The sequence below is a fragment of the Acomys russatus genome, chromosome 15 (genome assembly GCF_903995435.1).
Source record: "Acomys russatus chromosome 15, mAcoRus1.1, whole genome shotgun sequence".
NCBI lineage: Eukaryota > Metazoa > Chordata > Mammalia > Rodentia > Muridae > Acomys > Acomys russatus.
The window spans coordinates 28150056-28165309 of NC_067151.1; positions in this window are offsets into that span (position 1 = coordinate 28150056).

The following is a 15254-nucleotide window of genomic DNA, read 5'->3' on the forward strand; positions in this document are numbered from 1 at the left end:
AGGCTCCAAGCACAGGAGAGGTGCGCATCAAGCAGAAAGCTCTTCCCAGCGCACAAATATTGGAAAAATAGACTAAGACATCAGCGCATTCTAAACACAGCTGTGTTTGCCCACGCCTCCTGCCTGCTAGGCCATGTTTGATTGAACCTGGCAACTCAGGGGGGAGGTGAAAGGCCTCTGATTACCCAACCTGTGACTTGTTTCCTCCTGTCGTTATTCTCGATGTTGCATATAGTGAGCTGACCTCTTATTAAATGTTGCAGCCAACAAACCAGGTTTTAATCATCTTTTGAGTTTCCCCACTAAATGTGTTTTCAGATGGCTGTAATTTGTATCCATTCCAAGGACCAAGATGCTCGGCCACCTGCTCCGAGGATGGCAGAACACTCTGCTAGGGGGTGTCGCTGCCCTTCCCAACCCCAGCATAAAACATATTAGCCATAAACCATCTCCAGGAGGATGTGTTCATTAGTTCTGGAAAACAGGATGTAGAGTTGCCAAGTAGTTCAGAGGATGATCTTGAGCCTTCAGAGTTACCTGAGATTAGGGACCAGAGAAGTTGTCAGGGAAGAGGAAAGCCCCAGGGTTGTCATCAGGATAATGAGCAGGTACCCTGGCTGCACCGGTTATCTTCGCCTGCATCGGGAGACTAGAGGACAGACAAGAGAGCACTTATGGTACAGTGTCAGCCCATCCCTAGTTAGGGCCCTCAGGGTAAAAGCGGCTGAGCAACAAGCATCCAATACATAAACAACAGAAGCCATTATCTCTGCCTGGCTGCGGAGCGCAGGGCCCAGGATTGCCCAGTGTTTGCAGTTTCCATAGCAGCACCGTTTTGTTCTAGCTGGCAAAGTACACAGAGAGGAGTCCTGAGCCTGTATCTCTCAGCAGGTTTTGCCCTTTTTGAGTCAGGGACTGGGGGTGAAGATGGACGCTCTCCAAGAGATGACGGGAAACTAACAGCTCCTTCGATCAAGCTCAGCGCCTGGCTGAGCACTGCCATAGTCCAAAGCCACCACTCTGAGCCTCTCTACCTCATTTCCCAGAATTCCAGGTGTCCTTAACCTGGGAGAAAGCCTGGCACAGGCAGAGAGGCCCCGCTGTGTCCAATTCTACCTGGGATTTTTTTAAAAGCCTTTCCCCTCTCCCTGCTGCCCAGGGAGGTTCCCCTGGGTCCTGATCGCTGCTGCACACGCGCGCTGGCTAGCAAGTGAACCAACCTCTTGCACTGGAGACCAGAGGGGGGGGTTCCCAAGAGAACAGAGGACTGCTCAGATCGGATGTTTGCTGGAAACTTGATTACGTTTGTTTGTTTGTTGAGACAAGGTTTCTATGCCCTGACTGTCCTAGAACTCGCTCCATAGACCAAGCTGACCTGGAACTCAGAGACCTGCCCGCCTCTGCCTCTCAAGTGCTGGGATTAAAGGCGTGTGCCACCAGTGCCTGCCTACATACAACTGCAGTTTACCACTAAGAGGAGAAAAGATTTGGTCCCAGCCTTATAGTACAGAATCAGTCTAATTGCCTTACATTTTAGTTCTGGCCAAGATTGGATAGAAATTAAGATAGTTATCTTAGAAGAAAAAGGAGATTTAGCTCCAGCATTAAGGATGCCTAGAGATTTCTTTTTCTTTCTTTCTTTCTTTCTTTCTTTCTTTCTTTTTTTTTTTTTTTGTTTTTGTTTTTGTTTTTGTTTTTGTTTTTGTTTTTTGAGACAGGGTTTCTCTGTGTAGACTCACCTTGTAGACCAGCTTGGCCTCGAACTCACAGCAATCTGCCTGCCTCTGCCTCCCTAAGTGCTGAGATTAAAGGCGTGCACCACCACACCCGCACCACTGCCCAGTTAGCACACGCAGATTTTGTGCTGGGGACCTATAGCCAATTCCTGTGTATTCCTACTGAGCCCAAAAGTCCTCACTCCTTCTCTAAGGATCCCCAGCTAGCTGGGCGAGGTGGCGCACACTTATAATCCCAGCACTCGGGAGGCAGAGAAAGGCCGATCTCTGTGAGTTCGAGGCCAGCCTGGGCTACAAAATGAGTCCAGGACAGCCAGAGCTACACAGAGAAACCCTGTCTGGCAGGGTGGGGAAGAGCCCTAGCAATGGCTGTCACTTTATGCTGATGAGTAAGCGAGAATTAGAGGGGCTACTAAGCTTCAAGTGTGTGAAAAGCCATCATGCCAGATTAAGGAAGAGATGTCACTAGAGCCAAACTCAAACCTGAGTAACTGCCTTTTTTACCTGATCAACATAGATACAGAGGAACTCAGTGCAAACTGGCTGCCTCCCTCTGCCCTGTTCTGTTGTGGTCCTGCTTCAGAACATGGGTGAAGCCAGATACAGCCACAGAACTAAAAGCCATTCCTTATGTGAGTGAGTGTGTGTGTGTGTGTGTGTGTGCATGTGTGTGTGTGTGTTTAGGCTGATGGCCTTAAATGCTTTTTATTCAGGGGACACAGAGAAAATGAATATATATATATATACATACATAGGTATGTGTATATATCAGCTAGGTTTAAATGTCAACATTTAAAGGGATTGGAAGACAGAGCCGATATGGAAGGAGTTGCAAAAATCCCCTTATTGAACCCAGCAAGGTAAACACAGGACAGATGTCTGAAGAATTGATTTTAGCTTTGATCAAAAGTCAGAGTTCATTGATCTTTGTTTTTCCGAACCCCGAGCAGTTGCCAGGCACACTGTGGGTACTCATAATTACATGTTGAATTAATGATGTGGCCCAAGCTCAGCATCAGAGTAAAGCTTCTGACCCTCTCCTGCCGCGTCCTGGTGGGGAGCCCAGCCTCTAAGCACCCTGATGTCTTGGGTCCGCTGTCCTGTCCCTGCAGCGGTGGATGCTAGAAAACAAGGCAGGTCGTGCCCTGAGGGGGAAAGAAGCAACTGTTTCTACCCTTTGTTCTGAGCCGAGGTGAGAACTTACTCTTCCTAATTATGAGCTGAAAACAGGACAGCTTCTGTCCGTGCAGTCCCTCAGGAAACAAACCTGTCGCCATCCACACCGGTCCATGTTCACGCGCAGCCCTGGGTCTGAGTTGGCACAAAGCACATTTGAGATTGATTCAATAGAAGAAAATAAAGTACAACAGAAAGCCTCTATCCCCTGCTTGACAGCTTAATATTAAGCATCATGCAAGAACGTAATAACTTCCAGGCACTGTGCTAAGCGTGTTATTAACATCTAATTTATTCTCTATACTTATAGAACATACAAAGCTCAGAGAGGCAAAGTAACTAACCCAGGACCACACAGCTAGCAGGAGCTGGAGCCAAATCCGAAATGAGGTTTGGCTGACTGAATTCCAGCCGAGCTCTTTCCAGTCGCATTAAGCTGTTCCCTGCAGCCTAAGGCGAGAGACACTGCTCACTGTATAAATGATAAATGAATCCACAAAAGTGTAGCAACTGCCACTTCCAGACAGGCAGGAGGGGAAATAGTATTGGGAGCCCTAGCGATCTTCTTGGATGTTTTTTGGGTAGGCAAAACATTTACAGGTTTTAAAAATAAAAAGCCTACAGGGTCCGAATGAAACAACTTACTCTACTCTGTCCTCAAGCGCTTCTCTAGAACGGTAACTGCTCTTTCTGATCTTCAAGGATCTTCCAGCCTTCCTTTATGCAAATACAGCACATATGAGTATGTGTGTGTGTGTGTGGTGTGTGTGTGTGTGGTGTGTGGTGTATGTGGTGTGTGGTGTGTGGTGGTGTGTGTGTGTGTGGTGTGTGTGTGTGCATGTGTGGTGTGTGTGGTATGTGTGTGTGTGGTGTGTGTGTGTGTGTGTGTGTGTGTGGTGTGTGTGGTGTGTGTGTGTGGTGTGTGTGTGGTGTGTGTGGTGTGTGTGTGTGTGGTGTGTGGTGTATGTGGTGTGTGGTGTGTGGTGTGTGTGTGTGTGGTGTGTGTTTGGTATGTGTGTGTGTGGTGTGTGTGTGGTGTGTGTGTGGTGTGTGGTATGTGGTGTTGTGTGTGTGTGTGGTGTGTGTTGGGTATGTGTGTGTAGTGTGTGGTATATGTGGTGTGTGGTGTGTGTTGTGTGTGTGTGTGGTGTGTGTTTGGTATGTGTGTGTGTGGTGTGTGTGCATGTGTGTGGTGTGTATGGTATGTGTGTGGTGTGTGTGCATGTGTGTGGTGTGTGTGGTGTGTATGGTATGTGTGTGGTGTGTGTGGTGTGTGTGTGGGTGGTGTGTGTGTGTGTGTGTGTGGTGTGTTTGGTATGTGTGTGTGGGTGGTGTGTGTGTGTGTGTGTGGTGTGTGTGTGCATGTGTGTGGTGTGTGTGGTGTGTGTGGTGTGTGTGTGTGGTGTGTGTTTGGTATGTGTGTATGTGTGGTGTGTGTGGTATATGTGTGGTGTGTGTGCATGTGTGTGGTATGTGGGGGGTGTGTGTGTGATGTGTGTGTGTACTGTGTGGTGTGTGTGATGTGTGTGTGGTATGTGTGTGTGTGCATGTGTGTGTGGTGTGTGTGCATGTGTGTGTGGTGTGTGTGCATGTGTGTGGGGTGTATGTGTGTGTAGTGTGTGGTGTGTGTGTGTAGTATAGTGTGTATGTGGTGTGTGGTGTTGTGTGTGTGTGGTGTATGGTATGTGTGGTGTTGTGTGTGTGGTATGTGTGTGTTTGGTGTGTGTGTGTGTAGCTATAGTCTTACATAGCTGAGGCTGGCCTTGATGCTCCTGTCTCCACCACCCAAGTGGTAGGATTACAGGCATGTGCCACCACACTCTTCTGAGTGCAATGCACTCTACAATTGTTCTGTTCCTCGTTGTTTTTCCCCATTTGCTCTTTCATGTAACCAAAGCCTGGTCAGTCCTTGCACGCCAACGCACAGAGACCTTCGTTATCGTCCTTCCCGCACTGTGCCACAGCACTGATGCCACTGTTCTGAGACACTGGAGCTTAATCAGCTGAGTAGCAATGAGCAGCGGATTGTTACTGATCTTTGCCATTAAATACTATATTACAGTGAATAAGATACTATTACACACACACACACACACACACACACACACACACACACACACACCGGTATATCTATACAATAAACTTCATACATGGATGACAAGATAAAAAGGTGACTGTGTTTTACTAAAGATGGCTGTTGGTAGTTTACATCCCATAAGAGAAGCACTGACAGGCATTTTGCTAAAAATGGCCATTGGCACTTACACCCACCCCCGACACTGTTAATGATCCTCTGCTCCACTTGCAGACAGGAGCCTGGCAGAATCATCATCCACGAGGCTCCACCCAGCAACTGATGGAAACAGATGCGGAGATCCACAGCCAAACATTAGGCAGAGCTTGGGGAACCCTATGGAAAGGGCATAGGAAGGATGGTAGGAGCCAGAGGGGTCAAGGACACCACAAGAAAACCTACAGAATCAACCAACCTGGTCCCATAGAGGCTCACAAACACTGAGCCACCAGCCTGGAAGCCTGCATGGGCCTGACCAGGCCCTGGGCACAAACGCTACAGTTGCGTAGCTTGGTCTTCATGTGGGGCTCCTAACAGCGGGAGCAGGGGCAGGCTCTGACTCTGTTGCCTGCCTCTGGGATGCTCTGCTCCCACTGGGCTGCCTCCTCTAGCCTCCCTAGGAGAAGATGGGCCTAGTCTTTTTGCACCTTGGTATGCCAAGGCTGGTTGATATCCCTTTTTTAGTCTTCCCTTTTCTGAAGAGAAATGGAGGAGGAGTGGATTAATTTTATTAATTAATGAAAAACAGAGGTACCAGCAGGCATTTTGCTAACAGTATAGAATAGGGCCTGCTTCCCAGATCCCTTAATAGCAAGTGTATGTCAAGGCTTTGAGTTCACACCTAAGCGAAACTTCTTGCCAACCCATTTGACTGCCACGTGTACACATAGTACACATAAAAATAAATAAATAAGATGAAGATTAATAAGAAGCAAGCACTCTAATTAGGAAGGACCTACAACCCACACACCAAATGCAGAAGGATTAAAATTGAGGCCAGGTGGTGGTGCCATATGCCTTTAATCCCGGTGCTCGGAAGGCAGAGGCAGGTGGGTCTCTGTGAGTTCAAGGCCAGCCTAGTCTACAGAGTGAGTTTTAGGGCAGACAAGGCTACACATAGAAAGCCAGTCTCAAAAAAAGAAAGAAAGAAAGGGAGGAAAGAGGGAGAGAAGGAGGAAGGAAGGAAGGAAGGAAGGAAGGAAGGAAGGAAGGAAAAGAAAGAAAGTCAAAATGGAGAACCAACACTTTTTTTTTTAAGGTTTTTCGAGACAGGGTTTCTCTGTGTAGCCTTGGCTGTCCTGGACTTGCTTTGTAGACCAGGCTGGCCTCGAACTCACAGCGATCCACCTGCCTCTGCCTCCCGAGTGCTGGAATTAAGAGCATGTACCACCACGCCCGGCTGAGAATCAACATAGACATTCATTCAGTTGCATGAAAATGAAAACAACACTAACTTATCAAGATTGATTCACCCATTTTTCGTTCTTTAATTCTACATTATTGTTAACAGTTTTCTTTAAGGAAGGTGATGAAACAGGTCACCTCTAGAAACTGCCCTGGTTGCAGGAGAGCTGACTGTGCTCCAGCATGGAGCCGCAGGTATTTTCTACATTAGTAAGGATTTTGCAACTCCCAGTTACAAGTAGAAGGCCAGAGAAATGTAGCAGCAAAAGCAGCTTTATCCTGGGGCGCTGATGGAACATCAGGGCAGAAACATTCCCTTCCTCTACAGAGTGTGAGTGGAAGTCATTTTTTATTACCGTGAGAACACCCAAAGGGAAATAAAACTTCTTTTGTTTTTCTTTTTTCTTTCTTTCTTTCCTTTCTTTTTTTTTTGTTTTGTTTTGTTTTGTTTTTGTTTTTGTTTTTGTTTTTTTGTTTGTTGGTTGGTTTTTGGTTTTTGTTTGTTTTGTTTTCGTTTTGGGCGTTTTTTGTTGTTTTTTTAGGTTTTTTGTTTTGTTTTGTTTTTGAGAGGATTTCTCTGTATTATTTTGGCTGTCTTGGACTCATTTTGTAGACCAGGATAACCTCAAACTCACATCGATCCGCCTGCCTCCGCCACCACGCCCAGCTGGGAAATAAAACTTTTGAAAGTAAAGGGAAAGTTCACAGAGTCCTGAAGATTATGTGTACCTTTGAGCCAACCTCACAGAAAGCCCAGTTTACCTACAGACATTCAGGGACACAGGCCCACAACTGCTTTAGACCGTCTGAGAGAGTTTGAGGAAATCTGTGACTTGAAATCTAGGACTGGCCTGGAGTGGTGGTGCACACCTTTAATCCCAGCATCCTAAAAGTGATCCAGGAGGCTGGGGGTGGGGGTAGTGTTTGAGATGGACCTGAAGGACTTTGAGAAAGTGGGGTGGGAAAGTTGGTGAGACTGTTCCAGAAAGGAAACCGTCTGTGCGGAGGCAGGACTGCCCTGCTGCATCTCCCGGTGGTTTTATGGAGCCTGCCTTCTGTTCCTGCCCGTCTGCTCTTATGATCCTGGCGTACAATCAACCTAACCCTAAAACTTGTCACAGTGGACTGTGTCAATTCAAGTCCATTGCAATTAACGTTTCCTTTCTGTGTTTAGAATTTATTCTGGATAGAAAACAAGCTCGGTTTGTCTTTAAGAGGAAGGTCTTCCGGCCAGGGGCTGGCAATGTCATGCAGTGGTGGAGTGCTTCCCTGGCATGCACAAAGGGTCTGGGTTCGATCCCCAGTACTGAAGAGGGAAAAACACAGGAAAAAAAAAAAGGCCTTAGCTGATATCGATTGAGCAGAAAATTTCCATCAGCTCCCCTTAGAAGTCATTCGTCTTGAGAGAAGATGAGAAGAAAAAGATGGAAGGAAAGGGGAATATATCTTTTAGTCTTCTCTAGTCCTACACAACAATATTACCACCAAGTTAGGAGCCTAAAACAATGTGCCCCATCTCAGCTTCCGTGGGCCTGGGTGTTGTTTCACCACACTGTCTGGGGGGGGGGGTGGGTCTCAAGGCTACCTGGTGTAGGATGTAGTGTGCACACACCTCCAGTCCTAGCACTTTAGAGGCTGGGGCCTGAGGACGGAGAATTCAAGGCCAGCCTGTGCTGCATATTGAGGCCCTTTCTCTGAAAACAAAAATAATAAGAGTTGACTGAGCCTTTGCCTTCATCCCAATCTGAGAAAGGCTCCACACTCATTATCAGGCAGATGGTAGGCAGAACACAGTTCCTGGTGGTCACGGGACAACAGGGTATCTGTCCACCTCCAGGCTTAAATCCAGACTAGAAACAGGGCTGCCAGGATGACTCAGCAAGTGTATCAGCCAGGGGTTCTCTAAAGGAACAGAACTGATAGAATATTAATATATATAATGAATATATATTCATTCTCTCAGATCTGCTTTATATACATGCACATATATGTATACATATATGTGTGCGTATAAAGGGGATTTGGTAGAGTGGTTTATGGGCTGTGGTCCAGCTAGTCCAACAATGGCCATCTCTCAATGCAAAGTCCGAGAATCCAGTTCAGTTCATGAAGCTGGATGTCACAGCAGTCTTCAGAATACATCAGAATCCTCAAGAAGTAGCGTCTACCACCAGTGAAGAGAGAGTAGGGGCAAGCTGCAAAGGGCATAGGCCAAAAGCTGCTCTCCTCCATGTCAGTTCTGCAGGCTGCCAAGGGAAGGTGTGGCTCAGACTTCCCACCAAAACTCCTCACAGCTGTGCCCAGCAACTTGGGTTTTAGTTCATTCCACATGTAGTCAAGACGACAAGCAAGAACAGGCAGCACAGCTGTAAAGGTGCTTGCTGCCAAGCCTCAGGACCTAAGTTCAGTTCCTGTAACCTGCATGATGGGACCAAGCAAGTGACTGCTGTGAGCTGTTCTCTGACCTCCGTGTGAGTGCCATGAGATATGCATGCACATGCATGCACACACATTGCTTTTTTTTTTTTTTTTTTCCTTCATCCATGCATCTGCTGGTGTGACAGCTAAACTGGTTCTATCTCTTAGCTCTTGTGATCAGAGCAGCAAGAAACAGATCTGAGTATCTCCAGGGTGCGGCTCCTGGACGGCTAGAGAGGGCGGCTGATAGACTCCTCAGAGCCAAGACTGGCCCCCAGAGCTGTGTGCTGCCCTTCATCTCTGCCTCTTTGCTTTCACAAATATTTTCAGGGGTTAGTGGGGAGACAGGTGAGGGGGGATAACATCCATCACCTAGGTTTCACCAGGCTACATGGCCTGCTGTGAGTGGCCGAGGCGGTCTGCTTATTTTGCTGCCCTCTCCTTTTCTCCACTGCTGACTTTGAAAAACACAAAGCCAAGTTGAAGAACCCAGTGAGGCAAGGGTCTGCAGCTGGTCCAGAGACGCTAAGGGCTGCCTCTAGCCAAGAGCTAGCTAGCAAAGATTCAGGGGGCACCTTGATTTCAAAGCCCACACAAGTAGGAAGGAGAGTGTCAACTCGGAAGATGACCTCTGACCTCCACACAGGCACACATGCGCACATGCACACACACACACACACAAAGCAGAAAGAAGGCCTATTTGAGAGGAGGTAGGGAACCAGCAAGAGATGGAAACAGACAAGGGAAGAAAACGGTGAGTGAGGGGAATGGAATTTTTTTTTAAATGTGTGTGTGTGTGTGTGTGTGAGAGAGAGAGAGAGCAAGAGAGAGAGAGAGAGAGAGAGAGAGAGAGAGAGAGAGAGAGAGAGAGAGAGAACATCTATGCTTACTTTTTTTTTTTTTTTGGTTTTTCAAGACAGGGTTTCTCTGCATAGCCTTGGTTATCCTGGACTCGCCTTGTAGACCAGACTGGCCTTGAACTCACAGCGATCCACCTGCCTCTGCCTCCCGAGTGCTGGGATTAAAGGCACGTGCCACCACATCCAGCAATGCTCACTTTTTAAAAAAACATTTAACTAAGCTCTTCAGCTGAATATCCAATTCTATTGCTCATGAGTCTGCCTTCCACCAAACATCAGAACATGAAACAACTCTGGCCAGGGAGCTTGCCTTCCAGTGGTATCCCAGTCCCCTCGCTCATCTGAGACATCACCAGAGTGACCTTTCCCATCCTTACTCTTCCCAACATCCTATTCAGGATTGCTTATGCACTTTCTAAGCAGACTGAAGTGTCCTCCAGAGATAACGTCCTGTGTTCCTGAGCTCTTCTCGGCTTTCCTGAGAATATGCCTCACCCTGAGTCCAAGGCCATGCCCCACTTCTGATTCCTGACCTTGCTCCAGTCTGCCTAGACTACCACAACAGAAACCCACTGCCTAGGACCAGGAGATGGCTTGGTGAGCAAAGGTGCTTGCCCACAAGTCTGACAACCTGAGTTCCATCCCCAGAACCAACATGGGAGAAGGGAAGAACTAGCTCCAGCGAGGTGTCCTCTGACCTCCATATGTGTACCACGGCACGTGTACATATACTCACAGAGACAGACACAGAACTCGTGGGGGTGGGGGCAGAGGCAGGCTGATCTCTGAGGTTAACACCAACCTGGTCTACAAAGTGAGTCCAGGATAGCCAGGGCTACACAGAAAAACCCTGTCTCTAAAAAACAATAACAACAACAACAATAATAATAATATTTCAAAACCAACATACTGAGTAGTTTAAAATAACAGAAATACCTCCCACAGCTCTAGAAACTTGAAGTCCAAGATCAGAAAGCCAGCTCCCTAGCTTGGGCACAGTCCCTTCATCATCCTCATATGAAGAAGAAAGCGTGTTTGAGTCTGTCCTGTCTTAGTCCATGTTCTATTGCAGTGAAGAGACACCTTGACCACAGAAACTCTTATAAAAAATAAGAAACAAACAAACCAAAGAAATCATTTCATTGGGGCTGGCTCACAGTTTCAGAGCTTTAGTCCATTTTCATCAAGTCAGGAACCATGGCAGTGTGCAAACAGACAATGGGGGGCAGGGGTGGGCGAGTAGCTGAGAGTCCTAAAACTGGATCTGTAGGCAGTAGGAAAAGGAGAGCCACCAGGCCTGCCTTGGTTTCTTGAAATCTCAAAGCCTACCCTCAGTGGCACACTTCCTCCAAAAAGGCCACACACATCCCAACAAGGCCACACCTCCTAATCCTTTTAACTTGTGCCACTCCCTAATGACTAAGCATTCGAATATATGAGCCTATGAGTTAATTCTTGTTCAAATCACCACATTCCACGCCCTGGCCCCGATAGGCTTATAGCCATATCCTAATGCAAAACTGAACTCAGTCCAACTTCAAAAGTCCCCATAGTCTGTAATAGTCTCAATACTGTTTAAAGATCCCAAGTCTCTTCTGAGATTCATGGCATTGCCTTTCTTGTATCCCCTGAAATCAAAATTTAAAAAAAGTAGATCACATATTTCCAACCTAGGGTTTCTCTGTGTAACCTTGTCTGTGCTGGAACTCACTCTGTAGACCAGGCTGGCCTCAGACTCACAGAGATCGGCCTGCCTTTGCCTCCCCGAGTACTGGGATTACAGATGTGCCCACGCTTTTAATCGCAGCACTCAGGAGGCAGAGGCAGGCAGATTGCTGTGAGTTTGAGGCCACCCTGGTCTACAAAGCGAGTCAAGGGCAGCCAAGGCTACACAGAGAAACCCTGTCTCGAAAAACAAAAATAAACAAAAACAAAAATCAGGTGTGCACCACTGCACTCAGCCTGACCCTGTGTTTAAATACTGTCAAATTGGCAGCTAGAGCGTCAATGTACAGATTTTGAGAGACAGTTCAACCCCTAACAACGACTAGTCTTCCCCCAATACCGTGACATCACCAGGCAGCAAAACACCAGGAGCCCAGGGGCCCTTCTTGTCTGCCTGTTTGCTGTCAGGCCCGCTATCACTGGGGGCTTTCATCCTGAGCACATTCCCAGCACCTGCATATGCATGCATGTCTGTGTGTGGCACAAGCTCCAAAGCCTTGTAACAGAGATGATGAATCCCCACAGAAGAAAAATGACAGTCAGAATGAGAAGAAGGAGGCCAATTTGTCACTTAATGCAGAGCCTGGCTGTGCTGCAGCAGGGGCCTCACACTGGGATTGATTACAAACAAGATGACATTTCCCTGTGGGCCACCTCACACGTTATTATAAATAAATACCACTCGCTTTAGCATCTGCATGGCCGCCGCCACTGCCGCCATCGAGGACACATTCTTCTCTCTCTCCGGTGCCTTAGGTTCACAGTAAATATTCCAGGGACCACAAGTGGCCTTCTGCGACGGGTGAGAGGAACACTGCTTCTCATGACGCAGTTTCAGAAAGTGGGGCTGTCACGCAGTTCCATGAGGACGGGCAGCATACACAGAGTTGGACTGACCCTAGGGACTCATCTCCATTCCAAGGAGGATTAGCCTTAAACTGCGGTGGGGGTTTGTTCCAAAGGCCCCAGGCAGCTGGACACGGGCCTGGAAACATGTGAACCTCCAGTTAGGAGGAACTCTGGTTCCACAGGGAGACCTTGCCTCAGAAAGAAAGGAAGGAAGGAAGGAAGGAAACCGTGGTGGCGCACGCTTTTAATCCCATTACTTAGGGAGGCAGATCTCTGTGAGCTCGAGGCCAGCCTGGTCTACAGAGTGAGTCTAGGACAGCCAAGGCTACACAGAGAAACCCTGTCTCAAAAAAACGAGAGAAGCGGGGGGAGGGAGGGAGGGAAGGGGGGAGGGAGATCGATCCAGCCTTTAGCCCCTCAATAGCTGTTAGAGGTTTGTTTGGGGGTTTTTTGTTTTTGTTTTTGTTAATTTCTCATCAGCCCGAGAGAATCTCTTGTTTTCTGGGAGTGTTTCCCGAAAAAAATTCGCAGTGGGATTATCAAGATGGATATAAATCTGTTAAATTTTTGAATATCTCTCTGCCCTTGGCCTGACTGCTCCAAATCTGTCATCTTAGGGGTTTCAAATAAATAAGTTATTTTAACCAATGAAATATAGAGCAACTGTTTTCTATTTATTTCTTTATGCTTTGCTTCGGTGCAAGGGTGAATTTGATCTGTCTGCGGAATTTTTTTTTTCATTTCAGTTTCTATCCACTCATTTTCTATCTTCCCCTCCACCTCCTCTAGACCCTTTCCTATCTTCTCCATCTTTCCCTCCTACATAAACCTGGGAGAGTTTGGCATCTGTCTGTTTCAGACGTGACATGAGTGCCCCCTGCTGTCAAGGATGGTGAACAGCTCCGCAGCCAGGCAGATTCAGACCGATCCAGCAGATGGGGGGCGGGGGGGGGCGGGGAGGAACTACATCCCTGGGCAAACACTGGAAGGATTGTTAAAATGAATAATTTATTAAATCGCGATTGTTTATTGACAGCCCTTTCATTATTTACTTTTCAGTTATTACACATACACGTGGAGTACCTCGGTGTCAGCCCTTGGCCCACTCCAAGCCGTTTTCCCAGGCAGGGATGTAGCCAGCGCCTTGTTTCTCCCTACCCAAGACATTTTCGATCTCTTTTGTCAGGTCGGGGTCAAACTACAGTTGTTCCATGATGACTTTATCAATTCTCAGTTGATAGACTCTAAATGAAAAACTGCCCGCTGCTGCCTCACTGCCACTTAAGAGGGGGGGTTATCTGTGTAATGTTCTGTCAATCGGGCAGGGTCTGCGACAGACTCAGGGAGTCAAGTGAAATAGAGGAAAAGATGTTTTTAATGCTTTTATTCGTCTTTGTCCCCCACATCAAAGGCTAGCTGACAGCCATCCTGGGCTGTCCCTATCAAACCAAAAAGATAAGAGAAGGAATGCACTCATGCACAGATGTGGGCACACTCTATTCCGAAGGGAGTCAGCAATGTGTGCCTTAGTAATTATATTAGTCAGTACTCTCCACCTAGAGGTGTCAAGGTCAAAAGCACCAGGCTCCAGTAGGAAGGGCACATCCCAAGAAGAAATCTCTAAGCCCAGATTTAAAGGCAGATGCTAGTCTGTACCAGGAAGCCCTTGTTTGTTTGTTTGTTTGTGTTTGTGTTTGTTTTTTGAGACAGGAATTCTCTGTGTAGCCTTGGCTGCCCTGGACTCGCTTTGTTGACCAGGCTGGCCTCGAACTCACATCAATCTGCCTGCCTCTGCCTCCCGAGTGCTGAGATTAAAGGCGTGGGCCACCACCGCCCAGTCTGAAGCCCTTGCTTTTAAAGGGCAAGCTGCTTTGTTTTGTTTTCATACAATATAATTTAATCCTACTTTTCCTCTCTCCCAACACCTCCCACATCCCCCTCATTTTTACCATGCAGATAGGTGTGTGTGTGTGTGTGTGTGTGTGTGTGTGTGTGTGTTAATGCCTCCAAAATAAGTAATCAGTAAATAAACCTCAAGGCAAAAAAACAAAGCAGAGACTAATACATTTCATTCTAAAACCCCAAATTTTAAAGCAGACAAATAAGAGCTGGCAAGATGGCTCAGCAGGTAAAGCTGTCTGCCCCACGTGCCCCAAGATTCCATAAAGAAAGACACAAACCAGCTTCTCTGACTTTTACACTTAAACCCACATCCCATCATACATGTTTGTTTGTTTTTGTTTGGGAGACAAAGTTTCTCTGTTAGCCTTGGCTGTCCTGGACTTGCTTTGTAGACCAGGCTGGCCTCCAACTCACAGTGATCCACCTGTCTCTGCCTCCCAAGTGCTGGGATTACAGGTGTGCGGCCACCACATCTGGCTGCTCCATCACACACTATTGATAAATAATTTCTTAAAAGAAAAAGGAAAGCCCATTTGGTAATGATTGGTACAAAAGCTACACACAAATATAAGAAAGTCTCTCTCAGGCTGTGTGTGGTAGCTCACACCTTAATCCCTGTACTCAGGAGTCAGAGACACGAAGATTGCTGTGAGTTCAACACTAGCCTGGTCTGCAGAGAGAATTCCAGGACAGCCAGGGCTACACAGAGAAACCCTGCCTCAAAAAACCAAAACAGAAAAAAAAATAAAAGAAACTCTGTCTCTCTCTGTCTCTGCCTCTCTGTCTCTCTCTCTCTCTCTCCATCTCTCTCTCTCTCTCTCTCTCTCTCTCTCTCTCTCTCTCTCTCTCTTTCTGCTTTCTCATTCTCATGAAATAACTCAACTAATTCATTTTCAAATAACTCATTAGAAATCTACATCAGGATGGGAAAATTATATGTTTTTAAAAAATTAACAGTAAAAAGATAACAGAAATATCATCAAATGACATTCCCTCCCTCAAATTGAAGATGACTTTCAAGTGAGGTTTACACTTTGACCTCTTTCCCTCACAGCTCTGAGTATTTGAAGGCTGTGTCCAGAAAGCACAGGGAAGATGCAGATCAGGTCA